The 24432-nt window shown below is 45.9% G+C and overlaps 1 protein-coding gene across 3 annotated transcripts in view; it reads left to right on the forward strand.

Moving 5' to 3' along the window:
• The first annotated feature begins 1001 nt into the window (after window positions 1-1001).
• The window catches only part of LOC135200195 (uncharacterized), a 252982-nt gene continuing 229551 nt past the window's right edge, over window positions 1002-24432 (forward strand). For all 3 annotated transcript variants that reach the window (XM_064228628.1, XM_064228629.1, XM_064228627.1), the window contains exon 1: window positions 1002-1259. The gene's annotated coding sequence lies outside the window, so the exon portion shown is untranslated. The remainder of the gene's footprint in view (window positions 1260-24432) is intronic.

Genomic DNA, 24432 nt, shown 5'->3' on the forward strand with positions numbered 1-24432 from the left:
TCTATTGATACAACAAATAATGGGTCTTTTCTTCAGTACGTTTCTTGTATGCAGTATTCCAGGATATATAAATTATAAATTCCCCTCTTTTGTGCGGTAAAGCCTGATTGCAGTTCATTAATTTTTCCTATATTTCTAATATGCTTTTCTATTTTGGTTTTCAGGATCCCCATGAAAATTTTATATGATGCATTTGTTAGTGCAATTGGCCTAAGATATTTGACAGTGGGGTGTTGTTTCTTGGGTGTAAGTGTTGTTGTTTACTTAAACCAGAGTCTCTGTGTTTTCCTACCTTTTAGTATGCTGTTTAAAACATTCTGCCAATTCTTTTTGAAGGTTGGTACTTTGTAAGAATAGTTTGAACAGGACTGGTTTCATTCCGTCTGGCTCTGGTGCTTTATTTGCCTTCATTTTCTCGAGTTGATTTTTTACATCTTCTTCAGTTATATTGACTTCTTCCATAGATTTAATTTCTGTCTTTGTTAGGTCATACACTCCATCCATGTGTTCTCTCAAAGATATATGGTATATCATAATGCTGTCCTAATCTTTTCATTATTTCTTCCATGTCATGTTTATACTGTTCTTTTCTGCTTTCACTCCATATCCCTCCTACTTTGTTTTCTTCATTTTGGTATAATGTTTCCCAGAATTTTACCAGCTTTTTCCCTATGGTTTCTTCCTGAATCTCTTGCTTATTTTCGTTGTATATCCTTATCCATTCTTTTTCTGAGGTTTTCCCAGGTTTTCCAGCGTCTGTTTTCATCATTCATTATCTCATTTCTAACCTTTGATTTATATTCTTCATATGTTTTCTTTATTATTTGCTGTACTTTTTGTTTTTGTTTATGATATGCTTCTTCCTAATATCTTTCTTCAACTCTTGTAGCTTTCCTTTTCAATTAGTTATACCTATATACTTCTTTGAATCTCCAGAAAATGATACTATTCGTGTTCTATAATTTGAAGAAGAAGAAGCGTATGTTGACAATAGATGCTAGTATAGGCGGTCTTCTTCAAGTGGTACATCTCCCAGTTCTGAACAATTAGCAGCTGATAAACGAATCTGTTAGCGTATCTTTCACTCTTCATTGGTGAACGAGGATTCGTGGTACTAGAGCGTGTGATAGTGGACGGGACTTTTATTATCTTAACAGAACACAATCACAGTGTGTGGAATACCTAACTGCAGCATCGAAAGCTTGTGCTCTGTTCTGCAACTTTAAAGCACGACAGCAAGAAGCCTACGAGTATTAAAGGTTAGATCTATACATATGATAGTACTATATCTGTTCAGGTACATGAATCACACGCTTTTTCCGACATATTATCTTTTGCTTTATGCCTTTCGATTACTTTGTTGGCGCAAACCACGCTTTTTTTTTTTCCTTTACGCTACTTACGGTAAACAACCGAGTGGAGTGGCCAACTCACCGACTACCGCAGTTTTGGCCACCCTCCGAAAAAGTACTTTAACACGTCCTGACACCGGAGATGGTCATCTGTCATGAGTTGGTGGTGATAGCAGAAGCTCAAGACCTCTACTCCTTTTGAAGTAGGGTAAAGCACCGCATGGACTGGCCAACACACAGACGATCACGGCTGGACACCCTCCGAAAAAGTACTATAACGCGTCCTGACACTGGAGATGGTCATCAGTCGCGAGTTGTTGTTGGTGTGAAACGGAGCTAAAGACCTCTAGGGTAAAAAACCGCATGGTACAGGGGTGGACCATGTACGATCAATGTGTACAACCCCCAAGAAAAGTACATTATAACGCGTCCTGACATTCCCGAGAACCCGTAGTAGGTCTTTAGCTCCGTTTCTCACCAACAAGAAGTCGCGTCTGATGCCCATCTCCGATGTCAGGACGTGTTATATAATGTACTTTTTTGGGGTTGTACACATTGATCGTACATGGTCCACCCCTGTACCATGCGGTTTTTTACCCTACTCTCCTTTCGAAGTAAGTATTTTCTCCAAAGTTAGAAATTAAGGCCATATTTTAAGCTACAGAAGGTAATGAAAAGGGTGGCCAACGCAGTGCAAACTTCACCAAAACACTTTCGAAATTTTTACTTACAACTAAATAACTTAGAAGATTGATGCCATCTCGATGTTTGCGGAGTCGCTTGTGTCAACAAACTTCCCATTTCCTGTGATAAATCCGCACACCACTTGTACCCACAGACGCTGGGGCACTTTCATCACAACAATCGGAAAACGGTCCCTTGCCGCGACGTTTTTAAGGAAACTACGGTTTTGGTAGAAGAAGATGACGAAGCGTGCACTAGATAATTATTTAAATAAATAGTAAAACATCAATATTTTACATATTTATGATGATTAATTTGAAAATATTTGTTATTGAAAAAGTAACTCGATTCCTGGCTCTAATTTAAGTAATTATTTTTCGGAATTAGAAAGTTTTTTTAAGTCCTATATTGTGACGTCACGACATCTTGACTTTCGTACCTCTTGAAATGAATTGCTATATGTACTCAACTCAGAAACAGTTGCCAATTATTCATGCAGATTGTTATCAGCTATTCATGTAATTGTTGTAATCGTAATGCACATATATATCTTTATTATTTACTTTTTGGATATATGAAGATGTTTTACTGTCAGATTACAGCCGTAGTGTGACGCTATCACTTTCGCTCCCTGGGCCTCTTGTCTGTTTTCGCACCATAAGAAATTAATGGGGCAGAATTTGCAATGACCAGAAAGTTGATAAAAGAGGAAAGTTAGTATTGAGGATCATATGTTTTGATTGAGAAAATACAAATTTATGCAATAGCTAGCTTGTAAAATACTTGATTACAAAAAACTGATTGACAACTAAGCAGCATACTACTATGGGGTTTCAGAGACAGTGCAAGCACGTTTTTTGGCAATATTTCTGTAACGAACACTCGTATCAGAACGAGATTTTGCTATAGTGTATTACACCCAGTGCCGTAATTTATAAGGGTATCGTGAATCACTAATCGTAAAGAATAACGACACTTGTCCTTGTACCAAGAGACAAAAACTCCATTATCCAGAAATGGATACGAACACAGCAGTAAAAAGCTCCACCTACTCTCTCCCCCAACCTCCAACGCCACTCCTATCCTTTTTCCTTCCTTCACCTTCAATTCTCTCTCTCTGTTGCCAATTGGTATGTGTTCACCCTCCAAACTGGGTATAAGACTAATACAAAACGTGGAAATTGGTGAAATTAAGCCTATGTATTGAAAGTATATATATATAGAAATATTAAAGCAATTTAATCATTATTGCATTACTATGACAACTAGAATCATGGAAACAGTTTATAATAATGCATCGGCGTAGGTGTGAAGCTCCACTAATGTGGCAACGATGATTTTGCCATTCTTAGCATGCAAGCATGAAAGGTTTCATTTATTTCTGGCATACACTTATTAAAAATCAAAATAGTACTAATAATAAGACTTAAATCAATGAAAAGTGCTAGCAAAAAGAGAAAATTATAATTCACTAATCCGTTGTCTGCTCTGCGATGGTTTTTGGCAGCCAGATGTACGACAAGGTTAGAAGCATTGGATTGTATCTACTTTAGAAATATCTGTAATTTTTCGGGGTAATTTGGTTGCAAAAAAGGGAGGGATAGACATGAATTAGATAAACATTTTGAAGTAACAAAGTAAATTAAACTAAATAATAAGTAAAGTAACAATTAAGGGAATAAAGCTTTGCACCTCATAAACAGTGCCGTTGTCTGCTGCTCGTAACTGTGTTTGTGGAGTAGCGCATAGGAACCAGAACAGCAACGTGATTCAAGTGCAATTTGGAGTGGATTAAGACCAATAATTTGTATAATTACAATCAAGCACTGTAGAGTTTCAGTTGTGATGGCTGTAAGGATAAAACCACCGATTACTAGGTAAAAATGAATTCAGTTCAAACCATGACCCCGGGAATAACAAGTTTCATACTTTCACAAATATAGGCAACAAAATGTTGGTTTATTGTGCTGATTACAACTGCAATCTTGAGTAAGATCAATAAACGTTACATATATATGCTAACATTGTTCAAATGAGTGCTGGGAAGGCTGGGAAAGATGGTGGATTGTCCGTGATTAGACCGGCCAGCCTGACGATAGCCGCCATATTGGATTTGTTCCGATACGTAATACAAACCATCGGTCCTTTAACAATAGGAAGTAGCTAGCGGCAGCTGGAACGGTCGTAAGCTTCGAACAAGGGGAGAACGGTAGTTAACTGCTTGTCCGATCGTCGCGCGCCGCGCGACTGGGAGGTAAACAAATCTCTTTTGCTTTCGGCCGTGTGAGGATAGGACGTGCTCGTCATCGCTCTGCCCGCTTTGTCGTTTGCTTTGAGTATCAGCCCTCTTTTTCCTAGTGTGTTTGAGAGTGTATGCTTGTAAGTACTTTACATTTTCTTTTTTCATATTAATAATGAGTGATCAAGAAATGGAGATTTCGCGCGCCCCCCAGTCGCCCGTAAGTGTGTCCCGGGCTGGAGGGGCGTAGATGCGGCGGATTCAGATCATTTGTGGATGTGGATCCACACGAGGTTTGGTACTCGGTGTCGGGGGCGAGAATGCTCCCGCACCGAGCCATGTGTAACATGTATGAATTGGTCCGAGGCGCAGTGGGTGCTGTACGAGGGCAGGAAGAGACTTAGGCCGCCAAAGAAGTCATCGGAAAGTCCAGTGACTCCTTTGGTAACGGACACTTCGTCTTCTTTCCTGCCCCCCGGCCAGCCCCCACGTTTCGCGCCTTCCCCTGCGGGGGGGGTGGTAGCGGAGTCCTTCTCCTCTCTCGATCCGTCGAGTGTGAGGAGGGCGCCCGCTACCCGGACGTCCAGTTGTATTCGGGGTCTTCCGTCCGCTCTGGGTGGGGTTCTTCTCCCCCCAGGCGCGAGGGAACCCCTCTAACTAACCCGACTGTTGCTTCCGCAGGTGTGCCATCAGCGAAGGACGACCTGGGACAGGTGTGGGAGTCGCTGGGACTGCAGGGAGTGCCTAGTATACAGGGGTTAATTCAGCGGTTTGGCGGGGTCGGCAGTGGGTCACTCATGGTACGGTAACCACTACCACTACCACAATATCTACAACCAGCTTATGATATGCCAACGCACTTGGTGTATACACCACATGTAATGTCGGTGACACCCACGGCTGCAATACACAACCGATTACTGCCGTACCAAAGAGGACGGTGCCACCGCCACCTGGGTTCTTTGTGTTGCCGACCCCGGACTTCCGCTGCCCCAAGAGTACCCCCCTGGACCTGCCGCCAGTGCCGAGGATGACGGTAGCTGCCGACAGGACGCCTGGCTCTCCTGCGGTACCTGCCGTGCCTGCCGTACCTGTTGCTGTCCCTGCTGCTCCTTCTCTTTCAGATAATGTGCTTGCTGTTCCTGCTGTTCCTGGACCTGTTCCTGTTGTTCCTGCTGTGGGTGGTGCTGTCACAGGCTCAGGTCTTTCCGGACAGATGCAGTCGGGCCCTGTTGCTTCGGCAACTGCCCGGCTCCCTCCTGGATGGAAGACCTGACGTCTGTCCTGCGGAGCCTGGCGAAGAAGAAGAGGAAGAAGAGGAAGGGGTGTCGTCGTCGTCTTCGTCGTCTGCTGCCTCCTCTTCCCTTCGACTTCTAAGGCTAAACAGCCGAAGAAGAAGAAGGCTGCCTCCTCCCCCCCTAAGAAGACTCCTTCGGGATCTTCTAAGGGCCCGGCTCGCTCAGGCGAGTCGGGGAGCTCTTCTGCTGGTCCTCCTGTTCCTTCGGGAACGGGGCCCGTCTCTTCCTCTGCAAAGAAGAAGACGACGGGGACCAGAGGTGTACCAGCCTCGGCTGGTACGTCCTCACCTGGTGTTAGCGGTTCTGCCGCTAAACCAGGTTCCGTCTCGGCCGCTTCTCGTTCGCGAGAAGTACCGAGTGGACGCTCTTCCACGGGAGACCGTCCAGCCAAAGTCTTGACGTCCGAGCTCGCTCGCCGTCAAGACAGCGGCGCGGAGCAGAAGACTGGCGAGAGTCGTGCGCACGACTCTCGCCAGGCCAGTGGACGCTCTCGCAGCGATCAACTGGCTGCTCGGGTTGACGTGACGGTCGCTGACCAGCCACGGGTTGAGGCGAGGAAGGGGTCCCCGCGGCCGTCGGTACCAGCCACGGCTGGTACCAGCGGCTCGACGCGCCGAGAGGACGCTGGCCGGTCTCGCCGCGACAGAGAGCCTAGCAGGTCACCTGACCGCCGCTCCCATAGGGACCGGGCGGAGACGGTGACCAGCAACAGCTCGCCTGACGCTAGAGATCAGTCTCGACGTTCTCAGCCGAGCCTCTCGCCCCAGGCGAGCGGCAAGGCTAGGCCTGCTGCTCGATCGCCACCACCGCGGGTTGACGATCAGCAGCAGCCCTCCACGCACGCTGGTCCTGCCAGCGAGCGAGAGCGTCAGGTCTGCCTCTCCCGTACCTTCAACCTCCTCGGGCTATACCGGGAGGAGCGAGGTACCGAGGAGTGATCACGAGAGGTGCGCCGCTCGTGACCCCGCTATGACGCCGTACGGCTCAGGCACGGTTTTAGGACCGACCAGAACGTACGCGCAAGTAGTTGGAGGCGACCGTCAGGGGTCTGTCGCTGTTCTTCCTTCTGAAGGAGGAGTATCGCGGGACCTGTTCTTGCTGTAGGGACTGGACGGTCCTACTCCACAAGACGCAGTAACTCCCGAGATACAGAGGAACTTTGCAGAGGTCATTAACCACCCTCTTAAGCCGGAGCCCTAAAAATCAAAACGTCTCCCGTATGCCGGGCCTGGTTTGGAGTGAGCGCGGAAGTGGAAAAAAATAATTTTTTCAAAAAATTACAGCGCGCGCTACTTTTGAAGATTAAGAGTTCATTTTTGGCTCCTTTTTTTTTTTTTTGTCATTGCCTGAAGTTTAGAATGCAACCATCAGAAATGAAAATAATAATCATTATCATATGTAAATAATGCGATATATGGTAGCGAAAAAAAAATTCATACATAATTGTATTCAAATCACGCTGTGCAGAAAACGGTCAAAGCTAACAGTTACTTTTTTTTGCGTTGTATTGTACACTAAATTGCGATCATTTTGATATATAATACATTGTAAAACAATAAAAGTAACACCGGAAAAATATTATCACAAAATGATGTACGAATTCGTAACGCGCGGACGCAAAAAAATATTTTTTTCAAAAACCAATTGCACGTAATTCTAAATAATGTTCTAGAGACTTCCAATTTGTTTCAAAATTAAGACAAATGATTGAATATTACGATACTGTAAGAGTTTTAGATTAGAATTGCAGATTTCGACCATTTCGGACGAGTTAAATTTGGAGAAGAATGTCGAAATTTTAATATATATATTTTTTCATATGCACATATTTCGAAGATGGAAAAAGCTACAACCTTCAATTATTTTTTATTGTATTCTTCATGTATTTGCGCACATTTTGATATATGAAACTCTATAAAAAGCTAATATGAAAGGAGCAAATATTAGGATAATGCCATGTACGTATTTTGGAGACTTGCGGCCGCGAATCGGCGCGCGGAGTGAAGGTAAATATATTTTTCAAAAATTCACCATAAATCACAATATTGTTTTAGAGACTTCAAATTTGTTTCAAAATGAAGAAACATGACGGAATATTACTAGGCCGTAAGAGTTTTAGCTTACAATTGCGTTTTTCAACTATTTCGGTAGAGTCAAATTTGACCGAACGTGGTTTTTTTTCTATTTATCGTGATTTATATGCAAATATTTCGAAAAAAAAGAGAAAAGCTACAACCTTCAATCATTTTTAGTTGTATTCTACATGAAATTGCGCACATTTTCATATATAAAACTTTATGAAACAGCTAATTTTAAATGGTGCAAACATTTCGACAATCGCACAAAAAAATTCTGATTTTTTCGGAAGAGTTACCGCGCGAAGAACGTAATTTTTTTTTTTTTTCATAAATTCACCATAAATCAAAATATTGTGCTAGAGACTTCCAAGTCGTTGCAAAATGAAGGTAAATGATTGAATATTACTAGAATATAAGAGTTTTAGCTTACAATTGCGTTTTTCGACCATTTCGGTAGAGTCAAAGCTGACCGAAAGTTGAAATTTTTGCACTTAACGTTATTTATATGAAAATATTTCAAAACTGATAAAAGCTACAACCATGGGTTGTCTTTTGTTGTATTGTGCATGAATTGCGCAAATTTCCATATATAAAACTTTATGTAACGGCAAATTTAAAAGGGTGCAAACATTAGGACAATCGCACGAAAAAATTTATCGGAAGAGTTATCGCACGAACGTAAGGAAAAAACAAAAAGTTTTTTCATAAATTCACCATAAATCGAAATATGTGCTAGAGACGTCAATTGTTGCAAAATGAAGGCAAATGATTGAATATTACTATAATATAAGAATTTTAGCTTACAATTGCGTTTTCTTTTTTTCCTTCTCGACCATTCTGTAGAGTCAAAGTTGACCGAAGGTTGAAATTTTTGCAACTTATCGTCTATTTAGATGAAAATATTTTCAAAATTGATAAAAGCTACAATCATGAGTATTTTTTAGTTGTATTGTGCATGAAATTGCGCACATTTTCATATATAATACTTCATGTAAAGGATAATTTAAAATGGTGCAATAATTATGTCAAAGTGACGAAATAATTTCCGAGATGTGTCACTGATAACTTTAGTGCGATAAAGAAACGAAACTTCGCGCATTTGCGCGCCTGCGTAGCGATTGTAAACAAAACAACGCCTTGATCCGTGAACTCCCAGCATCCTCCCCCAAGGCGACGTGATACAAAAGTTTTCGGCTGGTAGGCCTATAAGTATTTTTCCGCGAATTTTTAAAAAACTTTTTTGAGCCGACGTATGATACGTCCAATCGGCATACGGGAGACATTTTGACTCGACGTTTAATACGTCCAATCGGCGTAAGATAGGGTTAAGCTGATTCGTCAGCATAATGACCTTGCGGAAGGATCGCCGCTACCACCGGCAGAGCCCACGTCCCGGCTTGAATCATTTTGGGGTCCCAAGAGGGAACCCAAAATGATGGTGGGGTTACCGCGATCAGAGCTTGCAGACTCAGTCCTGGATCAAGTTGAGAATCTCGTCTCAGGACGGGAGGATTCGCTGAAATCCGGACGGTCTTCTAAGCTGCTTCCTCCCCCTCTACAGCGTCAGAGGCGATTCTACGTGCCTTCGGAAGACCGATACTGCCTAAACAGGTTAACCCGGAGTTACGAGGCTAACTCCAGGTGTGTCCCTGCAGCAGCTCCTGTCGGAGAACCTCTGGTTCTCGCAGCAGGAGGCACTTGCCCTGGAATCTACCGCTATGGCAGCGTTCCAGGCAGTCTCTTGGTTGGATTTGTGGTCCCTCACAATATCCAAAGTAGCGGCCGGCTCCGGGAGTTCTGCTCTCGAAGACGACGCTTCTTTCAGGAGACTGTGCCAGTCTGGAGGAAGAGCGATCTCTTACCTCGCCCATCAGACTGCTAACCTGTGGGCCAACTTGGTTCTTCGACGTAGGGACGCAGTCCTTACCCGAGTGACCAAGGGGGCCGGGCGTGAGGCGGCACTCGGGCTTCGCAATGGACCCATTAGGAGTTCCCCAGCTCTCTTTCGGAGGAGATGGTGGACGCTGCGGTGGAAAGGCGGCGCACTGATGACAGTGACCGCTTAGTTCACCAGGCAGTCTCGAAGGTTACTGGGCAATCTCGAGCGACTGCGGCCAAGCCAAAGAGCTTGGCTAGCGCTTCCACGGCGGCGAAGACGGTTTTTGCACCGTCCAAGCCCCGTGTGAAGACTCCTGCTGTTTCGACTTCTGCTAGAGGAGGCCGTAATCAGCCCTCCTCCCAACCCTCCTTTCCCCGAGGAGGCGGTGGAAAGAAGTCGAAACGAGGAGGGAAACGCTAGGGACGGCGTTCCCCCTCACCTGACTGCCGGAAGTGGGGGGGTGGCCTGGCGAGCCATTGGGGGCGACTTGGCAGCGCGCTACGGCGCCGAGAACTGGATAGTAGACGTCCTTCGGGAGGGATATCTACTACCCTTCGAGTCTCGGCCCCCCCTCATCTCCAAACCGGTCCATCTACAGACCTATGTCCGGGGATCAGCAAAGGACAACGCTCTTCGACAGGAGATCAAGACCATGCTGGCGGAAACGAGCTGTAGAAATCGTGGGAGGACCAGTCACCGGGCTTTTACAGCCGCCTCTTCCTAGTGGAGAAGGCATCGGGGGGCTGGCGTCCGGTGATAGACCTCTCTCCCCTGAACCGCTTCGTTCGCACGACGCGGTTCACGATGGAGTCGGCACGCTCGGTGCTCGACTCGATCAGGGGGAACGATTTCATGCTTTCAGTGGACTTGAAGGGACGCGTATTTTCAAATACCAATCCCATCAGTCCTCCAGAAAGTACCTCCGCTTCATCTTCGACGGGACGGTGTACCAATTCAGGGCACTTTGTTTCGGTCTCTCAACCGCCCCACAGGTGTTCACGCGAGTGTTCACTCTGGTGTCAGCTTGGGCCCATTCGCACGGGATACGTCTTCTGAGGTATCTCGACGATTGGCTAGTCCTGGCGAGCTCCCGCTCGCAGTTGCTGCAGGACAGAGATCGACTCCTCAAGTTTTGTCGCGATCTGGGGATCGTGATAAACTACGAGAAGTCCGATCTCGAACCCAAGCAGAAGATGAAGTACCTGGGTTATGCTGATAGACACGGTAGCAGGGCAGGTCTTTCCCGCAGACTTGCGTATCAGCAAAATTCAGAGGCAGCCGGCCGGTTCCTGTCTCGGCAGGAACAGGCAGCACAGCAATGGCAAGTCGTGATCGGCCATCTGTCGTTCACTCGAGAAGTTAGTCCCTCACGGGCGTCTTCACCTGCGGTCTCTCCAGTGGAGGCTAAGGGAGAGTTGGTCTCAGGCCAAGGATCCTCCTTACTTTCCCGTGGCTCTCACGGACAAGGTGAGGCAGGACCTAGCCTGGTGGCTCGACGACAGAACCTCTTAAGAGGAGTGCCCATACGCACTCCCCCCCCGGAGATGCTTCTGTTCTCAGACGCATCGACCGAGGATGGGGCGCACACCTGGAGGAGTTGCTGACTGTAGGTGTGTGGGACCATCACGAAAAGCACCTTCACATCAATGTCCTGGAACTCAAGGCGGCGTTCAACGCTCTCCGAGAATTTCAGGACCGCTTGGTGGGACACTCAGTGGTGTTGATGTGCGACAACACCACGGTAGTGGCATATGTCAACAAGCAGGGGGGGCTAGTGTCTCTTCCGCTCCATCAGTTGACGGTGCAGGTGCACGAGTGGGCCACGGCTCACTCGATAGAGCTGTCAGCACGCTACATTCCAGGCAAGAGGAATGTAGTAGCGGACAAGCTCAGCCGTCGGGATCAGGTGATAGGGACCGAATGGTCTCTACACCAAGACGTGGCGGAAAGGCTCTTCAACCTGTGGGGGCGACCGGTCGTAGACCTGTTCGCCACCCGGCACAACAGAAAACTTCAGGTTTTCTTTTCGGCCGTGCCGGACCCATGGGCAGCTGCAGAGGACGCTCTCCAACACCCCTGGGACAACCTCTTCGCCTACGCCTTTCCTCCCTTCTGTCCTGATTGCGGAAAGTGATCATTCGAGCACTGGTCACTCCCAATCTCAGAATGATACTGGTGGCTCCCAAACGGCCTCAAGCCGTTTGGTATCCGGACCTGCTGGCTCTTCTTGCGGACGCACCGAGAGAGCTACCCAATTGGCACAACCTTCTAGCCCAGCCACACGTAGAACGGTACCACCTAGCAGTCCAGTCCCTTCAACTTCACGGCTGGCTGTTATCCACCATCTCTTGCGAACGAGAGGCTTTTCTCGTAGCGCAGCAACAGAGATGGCTGGACACGTCCGACAGTCCTCTGCAGCTGTGTACCAGGGGAAGTGGGCCGTCTTCTGTGGTTGGTGTCGTAGACAGGGTCTGTCTCCTCTCAGAGCCACTCTTCAGCAGGTAGCGGATTTCCTCGTGTTTCTTCGCCAAGAGAAGCTCCTCTCAGTACCCACAGTTAAAGGATATAGAGCCGCCCTGGCTCTCGTCCTAAAACTGAGGGGACTGGACATCTCGAACTCGTTTGAGATCTCCTTGCTAATGAGGAGCTTCGACAAGGTTCTTGCCCACCCAGGGAACTCAGGCCCCCTGCGTGGGATGTGACTCTCGTCCTTAGGAGTTTGACTCGAAGACCCTTCGAGCACTCCGAGAGTCTGTCAGACAGGGATCTGACCCTCAAGACCCTCTTCTTGCTGGCCCTGGCATCGGCGAAGAGAGTAGGGGAACTACATGGTCTTTCTTATGATGTTAAACACACCAGAGGCTGGGGATCTGTGACGCTCGATTTCGTCCCGAACTTCGTAGCCAAGACTCAGAATCCGTCGATCCCTGACGACAGGTTCGAGTCTTTCACGATCCCCTCCCTTCTGGACTTCACCGATAACGATGCGGATGAGATGCTGCTTTGTCCTGTGAGGGCGCTACGGCGCTATCTGAAGAGAACTCGACACCTCAGGCCTGAGTGTCGACGCCTCTTCGTTAGCACTGGGGTTACCAAGAAAGAAGTTTCCAAGAACACGCTTTCTTTCTGGCTGCGTGAGGTGATCAGGAGAGCGTACGAGGCTGATGGTAGCGACGACATCCGTACGCTCCGACCGAGAGCCCACGAAGTCAGAGGTATCGGACCCTCCTTAGCGTTCCAGTAAGAACTTCTCCGTGGCGCAGGTTCTGAAGGCAGGAGTCTGGGCCAACCAGACCACCTTCACGTCCTTCTACCTTCGGATATTGCCCACAAATCCTTGGATACTTTTTTCCTTGGGACCTGTGGTGGCTGCTCAACACGTTGTGTAAGCTTACCCAGCACCCGAGCAGCAGAACAGCATCGATTCCTGGTATGACTGGGAGAATGAATGTGCGAATGAGAGTGTGACTGGCTTCTCTTCACCATCTTTCTCTACCTCTACCTGTGGGCAGAGGGATACGGTCGTTACCACGCTGGAAGGGAGTCAGATGCAGGTAAGCTACTCGACCGAGCTCCATCCTATCTCTTTAACTAGAGATAGGAGTGTATATCCGCCACTTCCTCCAACAAGGGGGAGGAAGTGGATGCCTACATGAGACAAACCCATTACTTTATATTTGCTCATGTACAGGAAAAGTTCTTACAATGCTGGTACGAAGAGATACGCTTGCCTCTCTCTTAGTACTCGGCCCAGAGGTCTGACCATTGATCCTGCGGTGCACACCCCGATCAATCGGACAGAGGCTTGGATCCCTCCCTCGCTCTTACGACCAGGGAGGCATTCCAGGGATGGACGAACAACACCAGTCTGTTCATCAAAAGACTCAGATTCCTCCCACCAAAGAAGTGAGTCTTCCTATTGTTAAAGGACCGATGGTTTGTATTACGTATCGGAACAAATGACAATTTGTCGAAAATTGCATTTTTCCTAACTATACAAACCTGAGGTCCTTTACATATAGTCCCTCCTCATGCCACCCCTCACTCTGCGTATTTTGCATGGGCCAAAAGCAAAAGTGATTTGTTTACCTCCCAGTCGCGCGGCGCGCGACGATCGGACAAGCAGTTAACTACCGTTCTTCCCTTGTTCGAAGCTTACGACCGTTCCAGCTGCCGCTAGCTACTTCCTATTGTTAAAGGACCTCAGGTTTGTATAGTTAGGAAAAATGCAATTTTCGACAAATTGTCATTTCAAAACTGCCTTGAAAACATATTTTACGAAGAGCGTCCCATGCTTATTTTAGATCGTTTGGGGCTTTCATATATCACATTATGTTGATGAAACTTCAATCTTTTGAATGGTATGCTTAAAGTTGTAATTGTATTCTTGTTTCACCAATTAAATATCGAGTGAATAAGACTCGGCCAGCGTGATGACGATGGATCGTCCGTGATTGTTTACCCTAAGTATTTTTCTTTTCAAATCAAAATTAGAAATTAAGGCCATATTTTAAGATTTCTTTAAAAGAGGGTAAGGAAAAGTGTGGCCAATGCAGTGCACACTACCCTAAAACGCTTTCAAAATTTTTACTTACGATTAAAAATGTTTAGAAGATTGATGCTGTCTTGATGTTTGCGGAGTCGCTTGTGTCAACAAACTTCCCATTTCCTGTGCTAAATCCGCACACCACTTGTACCCATAGATGCTGGGGCACTTTCATCACAACAATCGTAAACGTGACCTCTAACCAGTACTTATTCAAGGGGACTACGGCATTCTTTGCGGCGTTTTGTGCTCTTCAATTGTTTATCAGTGTTGTCAATTGGTATGTGTTTACCCTCCAAACTGGGTATAAGACTTACACAAAACCGGGGAAGTAAGTGAAATTAGCATATCTATTTGTAGTATACAGTATATACATATTACAGCAATTTTATCATTACTGCATTACTATGACAACTAGAATTCATGGAAACAGTTTGTAAATGCATTGGCATATGTGTGAAGCTCAACTAGATTGGCAACGATGAGTCATTTTTCGTTGCGTCGTCTGCTCGTAAGTATACATCAGAAATATTTTTAATTTTTGGGGGTCAATTTGGTTGCAAAAAAGGGATAATAGACATGAATTAAACATTTTGAGGTAAAGTTGAACTAAATAATGAGTAAAGTAAACAGTTAAGGGTATCGGTGGGGTCGGGGGTTAATTTTGAGTGACGGTGTTCAAACTTGCACAGTTGTTACCTCTAGTTTGACTAAAGATGCACACAAAATTTCAGGTGAATTAGATAAAAACTTTTTTTTAACAAATATTTTTCTTTAAAACATAGCTTTTTATTTGTTTTTTTAAGTTTTTATTATCCTCCTTCCTTATTACGTTCAGTTTAAAGAAAAAAGTAATACTAGTAGAAAGTTTAATACCTATCAAATAAAATGGCAAACTCAGAAATCCAATATGTGATGTGTGCTATTTAAAATAAATATTTTAAAAAATTCAATAAAAAATATCCTAAAATTATGTATTAGATATTGGTAAAAAAAATTTTTTGAGAAAAAAAAGAAAAATAAATTTGCCAATGTGTTCTCTCACTATCTTTATTCCAATTGCTTTTTAAATGATTAAAATCCATTCATAAATAAGGGAGTTTTTTAGAACTTTTGAATGTAGGAAAAATGTATGTTTGAGAAAAACGCAGTTAAAGTTTGCTAACCATTTATTTTGCTTTCAGAAGCATATAAAGATTTTTCCTTTGGAAAAGCCTACATTGGCGTCTGACTTCCTTCTTTTTATTTTTTATAAGAGATATTATTCCCTCTAAAAAAAAAAACATTTATTTCTTAAAGAAAATAGTTTATATTATTTTTGGGGGTTATCGTAGAACGCCACTCTACTCTTGTGCTGCCTAGTTTTTAGAAGGCTAATGAGCCCCTCCTTCATAATCTCCTTTTGATGTTCTTTGCTTCTTTTGCTTTCTTGAATGCATAGCAGACCTTCGTTTCCTGGTCTTCTCTTTCATCTGAAGGCCTTTCAGGTTTTCTGTCGTTTTTCTCATAATAGGCAGCAATGAACTTGGTGCATAGCTGATATTATGTTCCATTGCAGCAATATGTTTTGATATATAAATGAAGCTGTTGTTTCACCGATATCTTCTGTTTTCACACTTTCAGATGGCACCTCACACTTACACTTTAGTTTCAAGTCAACATCAAAACTTTTTATCAATTTCAAGTGTTATATTGCTGTCACACTGCTCGCAATACGTCGAAGTAAAAGCGTCTTTTAGAGCTCTCAAGGGTAATGAAACTATTTCTCCATCCTTGCTTACACTCAGAACGTCTTCTTTTTCAGTCATATAACTTCTCAATAAAAAAAACTCCTTAGGTTGGCTCCTGATAAAACACTGACATCACCTGCTACGTCATGGACAGCAATTACATCTTGAAAATGCTCATTCTCTTCCTCCTCCCCCTCCTCATCATCAGATAACTTCAAAACAAAGTCGTCGGTGCCATCATCATCATCATCATCTTGATATATTTGTGCAATAATAGATTTCCCTCAGAGCTTCGTAATAGGAAGTATTTGGCATCTCTTCAGCACATATGGCAGGTGGCGACATGTGAGAAGCTACATTAGCTCTCTATACTTTTAATTTCAAGATAAGTTTTGATATTATGAGAGCTTGCATCCCTTTGTTTACTAAACTTCTTTTTTGGCATGTTAGTAGTATATATAATACACAATTGATGTCTAAAAGTCTGAGGAAGTGTTGCAATTGATTGAAAATAACAAATACATGATTGCATAAAAAAAAATAATACAAGAATTCTCTCTCGAGACAAGTGGCTCACGTTATTCAGTCATGGGAAGATTTGCCATCTCTATCAGGAAAACATATTGTACGGCATACGAAACAAAATGCAATGAAAAGAAACTCAAATACTTAAAGAATGAATGGAAAATGAAATAGTAAAACCACCCCTAACCAGGCCTTTAATTCTCTACTTGGATGTGGCCTTTAAACCATTTAAAAAGCTTCGTATCGATATTATCTTACGTGTGGCAACGGCCGGGACCCAGATGTATGGAAATATGACGATAACTCATATTCACGAATTTGAGCCAATTTCGCCAAAATTACAGGCCGCCGATACCCTTAAGGGAATAAAGCTTTGCACCTCTTAAACAGTGTATTCTTCTGCTGCTCATAACTGTGTTTGCGGAGTGAGTGCTTAGGAACCAGGAACAGCAACGTGGTTCAAGTGCAATTTGGAGTGAATTAAGACCAAAATGTGTATAATTCCAATCAAATAAGCACTGTGAAGTTTCAGTTGTGATGGCAGTAAGGATAAAACCACTGATTACAAGGTAAAAATGAATTCAGTTCAAACCATGACCCCGGGAATAAAAAGTTTCATACTTTCACTAATACTATAGGCAACAAAGGGATTTTGACAAAGGAAAATCTATTTCTGGGGGAAGACCTGTGTCGCCCAGTGAAATGTCCTTATAGCACTCATTTCTAGGTATAAATAAATGCTAAAGCCATGTGGAATGCTAGAGTTACTACCTCCAGCTCGCTCACCCTCAGGGTGTCGGTATAGCACAGGGGCGAGTGGAAACCACTATCACAGATGCTTTGCCAATTAGAAGTCTCCTCTCTCAAAATGCCCCTCTAGAGAGGTGCCGTCTACCTTCCGCTCGCTACTACTACCTCTGCCAGAAACCCTCATTCCTGAAATGTGCACCCAAGCTTGGGCCAGCTAAAGGGTGGGGAAAGGAAAAAGAGAGGGATGGGTTCACTGGGTGACACAGGTCTTCCCCCAGAAATAGATTTTTCCTTTGTCAAAATCCCTTTTCTGGGCTCGACCTGTGTTGGCCAGTGAAATAGTAACAGAGAATTGGCCAGACAAGCTTGGAAACAAAATGCAAACAAAAATTTATATGAAAGGAAAATATAATTTTCTTAAAATTATTGTTTTAATAACCAAGGTAAGGATAACAAATTACAAATGGTAAAAAGCACCTAATATGACCAAATCCATACTATCCTGGGAAAATGCAACAGGTAATGCACATAAAAGCAAATATATAATGAGCTATGTACATGTACAGGAGTGGGTTGATGAGCAATCTAGTCCGGAACAGAAGGCAGAAAGGCAGGGATTACAAGCGAGGCAGGTAGGTGAGAGCGAGTACCAAAAAATAATTAATAGCAAAATAATAAAATACAGATTTAGAGTTACATAACTAGGCCGTATCAGGGGAGACAATGTTCCCTGCAGCCACTGCCGAATATTTAAGGGCCTCTAGAGTTTTCAGATTGTGGCGTTTAAATACTGTTGGGGATTTCCAACCCGTATGTTTTTTAAGATGATGGAAGTTTATATGATGAAAATAATTAACTGAGGTAGCCACTGCCCGGATATCATGGACATGAGGGACTGAATCCGGATTGGCTTGTTTGATAAACTAAAGAATTGTGGTCTGATGGCCTTCAAGGAAATGGTTCCACCCTTCTCTCTAATAAAAAGAGGACCTGAAGACTTTTTAGAAGTTCTGCCCAGATAAGATTTTAATGTAATAATAGGACATAATGATGGGTCCTGTGGAAGAGGGACAATCTTCCATGGGGACCACCTGTTTTGTGGGTCTTCATTCTTAGCTAAGATCTGGAGAGAGCAGAACTTCTCCTGACGGGAGGAAATCAATATGATTTGGTTCTCTAGAGAGAGCCGACAGTTCAGACATTCTGGCGCCTGAGGCCAGAGTCATTAAAAATAATGTGTTCCTGAGAAGGGTTATATATGAGCATGATTCGTTATCAGTATCTGAAGCCAACCTGAGTACGTCATTTAAAAACCAGGAGACCGTGTGAGGGCGGTCTACCTGTCTCAGACGAGCACATGCTCTAGGGATAGACGAGAAGTACGAATCCGTTAAATCAATATTAAAAACTGAAATATCTTCCTCAAGGCAGATTTAGTCGTAGTAATGGTACTAGCCTTTTTCGAACAGAGCTAAAAAATGAAATTGTCAGATTCGTAGTCATCTTCTGGACATCTGATTCTTTTAGAAAGATGGCTAGCTTCCTTACTGCCGAATCATACTGCCTGAGCGTTGATTCTCTTTTGTCTGACTCCACGAACAGGGTGTTTAGTGGGTCAATACTAGCATCCTTCTGTGCCGCAAACTTCATGAAGTCCATAAAGTTAGGGCATTCAGAATTCTTGAGGAAGCTGACACAGTTCGAGTTTGTACTATTTGAGCCAGTTTTGGGTTGGGAATCCGTCTGGGACGGAGTTTCAACTCTAGTAGAAGAGGAAACCAATTGCTCTTCGGCCAGTTGGGTGCTACCAATGCTAATCTGTCCTCTGAAAGATCTGAGTTTGTGTAGAACTTGGCGGAAATAGGTAAATCTTCTGCCAATTGTTCCAGTCTATGGACATTGCATCTGTTGCCTGAGCCAGAGGATCCAGATTGGGAGCCACATAACACGGAAGTTTGTGATTGGACTCCGTGGCGAACAGGTCTACCTAAAGGCCTGGGATTTGTTGGCAAATCCAATGGAATAATTTTGTGTCCAAGGACCACTCCGACTCCAGCGGAGTTGTCCTGGACAATGATTCCGCGATGGCATTCCGTACTCCTGCCAGGTGAGTAGCTGACAGCTGCCAATGATGTTTCATTGCCAACGAAAAAATTGCAATCATCACATGATTTATTTGGCTCGACTTGGAGCCTCCTCTGTTTATGCAATAAACTATCACTGCGCTCTCCGAGACTAGTCTGATATGAATGTTCCTGGCCGGAGCTAGTCGTTTCAGGGTCAGAAAAATGGCCATTGCCTCTAGTACGTTGATGTGGAACTGGCGGAATGTTGTCGACCATGTTCCTTGAACCTTCTTGTACTGAAAGTAGCCCCCCCATCCGCCCAGAGAGGCGTCCGTGTGGACTATAAGAGACGGCGGGGGAAATTGTAGTGGCACTGATTTGGAAAGACTCCGAAACTTCCGTCCATGGGGGAAGTCTTTCCCTTAGTATTGGCGGAATCAAGGAGATTTTGTCTCTGAACTTGTTGTTGGCTCTTTTCCGCCAAACCCGATTGGCATCCTTCAGTCTGGCTTTCAACAGAACATCTGTTATTGAAGCAAACTGAAGTGAACCTAAGATCTCTCTTGGGTACGACGAGAAGCCTGTTTGTTCTTGAGGAATTGTCTCGTAGCTTTCGCTATCTCTCTGCACTTCTTTGGCTCGTCTAGCTATGAAGTCATACAGGTCCGATTGATAAGCCTGCAGCAGCGACTTCGTCAGGACCCGGAATAGAGGCTCCTCTGCAAAGACAGAAGCTGTCACCTCTGCAGTGGTGACTTGAGTTAATTGACCTGCTCAGCCTACGTCTTGCTTCAAATTCCGCCTTTATCATGGTATCCGGAATTCTAGGCAAACGTTCACTGAATTGTGTGGAGGCACACTCCGGGTCGAGTTTGCCCACTGTGAACGTTGCCGGAGCGCCAACCCAACACTCCAGATCTCTGGGAAAGAGCAAAGAGGTAGCCTCCATCTCTTTTAGCTGAGGCATGGGTTTATCCTCCGGCTTGCAGTGTCAATTCTGCGATCTTTGACGTGCAAGGAGTCAGGACGTTATCCAGGGCTACGAACATGGTATAGCAACCTTTGTGAGGCGTCAACTTGGTGTTAGACGCACTCCCATTCCGTAAGGGTGCAGACCCATGCCGACTGAGCCTGATCTCTAGGGTAGATCACTGTCTCTTTTGGGACCTTGTCTACCCTGACCAACGCTTCCTTTGCTAGTCTAGCGTAGCCCGGGAAGGGTAATTGTAGGCCCGGCGGGAAGAACTCATAGTCTTCCACGGGTCAGGTTCCGCAACCCTCAATTGTAAGCATGCCCTCTGAAAATGGAGCATGTAGAGCCAACCGCCATGGGTTGCTATTCTCAAATGGTGGGAGTTTGGATGCGTCCGGCACCGCAAAAGACTGCGGTGTGCTTCCGGACCGGATAAATCCGGTCACCAATTCCTCCTGGGCTTGTAATCTTTGGGCCAGAGACAGGATGGACTGTCCGGATGTCTCTAGACCCGAGGCGAGTTGAGTGGACATCAATTGAAGTCTCGAGTCCACTACTTCGCTCATCTTCTGCATGAGAAGAGTGGCGAAAGCCTCCTGGTCGAAGGCGGACTCCGTCGGTATGGCTTTAGAAGTCTTAGCTCTCGACCCCTTGGGTGGGGGAGTAGCTTTGGCTGAGAAAGTCGAAGGCTTGGGGGCCAATGACGACCTGGCGGAGCCTGCCGGAGAAGGCTTGGCTGGTCTAATTAGCCGCCTTCGACAGAGACTTCGTCTTCAAGGTTTTCACCTTGGGGATTACTGAGCCTGACCTATTCCCAAAGGTTGTGGACTTCCCAGAGAAACCCTGAAAAGAAGAAGAAGAAGAAGAAGAAGGAGTTGGGCTGAAGGAGAGAACGTTAGCCCCACGACTACCTGCCTCACTTACCTCCCTACCTTCCTCCTGGTCCTCGATGGCCATGGGCTCCCGGTGCAGGCTGATGGCCGCCACCTCCTCCGTCATATCATCGCACAAGCCCTCTTGGTCCTCCGGAGGGTCTTGGGTCTCTTGGCGGATCCGCTCTATTATGGGAACCGCTACTGCTGCCGAAACCTTGGCGTTCGGGTAGAGGAGGGAACACTTATCCTCCGACAGCCCGTAGGGTTGGCCGGATCCACCTTCCTCCCAAACCCCCCTACCCAGGCCTTAAGGGTCGACATCGAGGAGGCCTTGAGCATCAGACCAACCTGTAAGAGATAATCAAATCAGGTTCCCCCGTGTCAGGGACTTTTCCTCGTTATCTAGTTTGACCATTCGCAATCAATATGTGTAAGATCGAATTCAGAGTAACAATGAGGCGAGGGTGCTACCTACCGACTCATCTCTCACGTTCGTAACGAGGCCGAAACACACCACGCAGGCTTCTGGGTGCCAGACCATGTGTCCCTCCAGGTGGATGGCGCAGCTGGCATGAGACCGGCAGACCTCATGCCCGTACGGCTTATAAAGGATGGCGGGGCACCCCACCTCCTGGCAGTGAACCATCTGTAAGTTGGAAAGATACAGTAGTACCTCGAGATACGAAAGGCTCAACTTAACGAAAAATCCAAGTTACGAAAGCCCTGAAAAGAAGAAGAAGAAGGAGTTGGGCTGAAGGAGAGAACGTTAGCCCCACGACTACCTGCCTCACTTACCTCCCTACCTTCCTCCTGGTCCTCGATGGCCATGGGCTCCCGGTGCAGGCTGATGGCCGCCACCTCCTCCGTCATATCATCGCACAAGCCCTCTTGGTCCTCCGGAGGGTCTTGGGTCTCTTGGTGGATCCGCTCTATTATGGGAACCGCTACCTCTGCCGCTACTGCTGCCGAAACCTTGGCGTTCGGGTAGAGGAGGGAACACTTATCCTCCGACAGCACGTAGGGTTGGCCGGATCCCACCTTCCTCCCAAACCCCCCTACCCAGGCCTTAAGGGTCGACATCGAGGAGGCCTTGAGCATCAGATCAACCTGTAAGAGATAATCCAATCAGGTTCCCCCGTGTCGGGGACTTTTCCTCGTTATCTAGTTTGACTATTCGCAATCGATATGTGTAAGATCGAATTCAGAGTAACAATGAGGCGAGGGTGCTACCTACCGACTCATCTCTCACGTTCGTAACGAGGCCAAAACACACAACGCAGGCTTCTGGGTGCCAGACCATGTGTCCCCCTCCAGGTGGATGGCGCAGCTAGCATGAGACCGGCAGACCTCATGCCTGTACGGCTTATAAAGGATGGCGGGGCACCCCACCTCCTGGCAGTGAACCATCTGTAAGTTGGAAAGATACAGTAGTACCTCGAGATACGAAAGGCTCAACTTACGAAAAATCCAAGTTACGAAAGCCAATGCGAAAAATTTTACTGCTCTACACACAAAAAGTTTTCAAGATACGAAAGGTTTCTGAAAGTCCGAGATTCGCCCCATAACAATTTTGAAACTCGCGCCGCATGCCGCCATCTTAGTTATAGTAGACTCGCCACCATCCTCCTGCTCTCCCATTGGTTCCTGATGCTAGCCAAGCCATGAGATCCTTCTCTCTGATTGGACAGCATCCCTCCCATCGTGCATCTTCTATACGTACGTGTTGGCTTGCTTTAGCTCGGCCACTCCACACCCGAAACTTTACCGTACGCAATCGGCATTCGTTAGCTCCAACGATTTCGTTTAGTAATGTAGATTCGTTAGTGATTTCGTTGCAGTACATATTATCGTGTTGTGCAAAGACTGTATTATTATGTATTGTGTAACTTTACGTAAATTAACGTAGTCATGGGTCCCAAGAAAGTTGAAATTCACGGAAAGAAGCGCATGCTCTCTTTGGAGACAAAGATGGAGATCATAAAGAAGTACGAAGCTGGTATGCGATTGAGTGTGATCGCAAAGGAATACGGCCGTAATCCGTTGACAATAGGCACCATCCTTAAACAGAAGGATGCCATCAAAGCAACTACACCGTCGAAGGGCATCACTATTTTGTCCAGCAAGAGGAGCCATGTGCACGACGAGATGGAACGGCTGCACCTCATCTGGATAAAAGACAAAGAAAACGCTGGCGATACAGTAATGGAGACGGCAATCGCTCACAAGGCCAGTGCTATTTTTGGCGATTTGATTGCGCAGGCGGAAGACGAGGGAGGGGAAGGGACTTCAACGCCAACCCAGAGTTCAAGGCTTCGCATGGCTGGTTCGAGAAATTTCGTAAACGGACTGGCATCCATTCGGAGGTGCGTCATGGGGAGGCTGCCAGCTCGGACACGAAAAGCGGCCGAAGCCTTTAAAAAGACGTTCGACGAGATGATGACAAGGAAGGCTACAGTTCTCAGCAAGTCTTCAACTGTGATGAGACTGGCCTTTTTTGGAAAAAAATTCCTTGTCGGACATACATCACGGAGGAAGAGAAGAAGCTACCTGGGCATAAGCCTATGAAAGACAGGCTTACGCTCGCACTTTGTTCGAACGCCAGTGGGGATTGCAAGGTGTATCACTCCGAGACTCCTCGAGCCTTCAAGGCCCACAAAGTGTTGAAGGAGAAGCTTCCAGTGATGTGGAGGGCTAATGCAAAAGCCTGGGTAACGAGGCTTTTGTTCACGGAGTGGGTAAATCTGTGTTTCGGCCCGACTGTGAAGAGTTTTTTTTGCAAGAGAAGCGCCTCCCCCTGAAATGTCTGCTGGTGTTGGACAATGCCCCTCTCCACCCTCCTGGCCTCGAGGAAGATATCCTAGTGGAGTATTCCTTCGTTAAGATTCTTTTTCTTCCGCCCAACACCACCCCCTCTCCTCCAGCCCATGGACCAGCAAGTGATAGCGAACTTTAAGAAGCTGTACAATAAACATCTTTTCAAGAGATATTTCAACATCACCGATACCACAAACCTCACCTTGCGTCAATTTTGGAAGGAGCATTTCGATATCGTCATTTGCATCCGACTCATTGACCTAGCTTGGCAGGAGGTTTCGAGGTGAACCTTGAATTCCTCATGGAGGAAACTCTGGCCTGATGCCGTATCCGCCAGAGACTTCGAGGGATTCGACGTGGGCAAAGCTGGTGCTGCAGTGTCAGAAACAGTTGACGATCCTGAAACTGTTTTGGAACCAGATCTTGACGAGATTGTTGGACTCGGCAAGTCCATGGGGCTGGTCGTCGACGAGGACGACATCAACGACCTTCTTGAGGAGCACCAAGAGGAGCTTACGACGGATGACCTGAAGGAGTTGGAGGCCATGCAACTTAACGTCGTTCAAGAGGAGTTCTCTAGCAGCGGCGAGGAAGAGGAGGAGGAGCCTATGACAACGGCAGAA

The sequence above is a fragment of the Macrobrachium nipponense genome, chromosome 26 (genome assembly GCF_015104395.2).
Source record: "Macrobrachium nipponense isolate FS-2020 chromosome 26, ASM1510439v2, whole genome shotgun sequence".
NCBI classification, from domain to species: Eukaryota; Metazoa; Arthropoda; class Malacostraca; order Decapoda; family Palaemonidae; genus Macrobrachium; species Macrobrachium nipponense.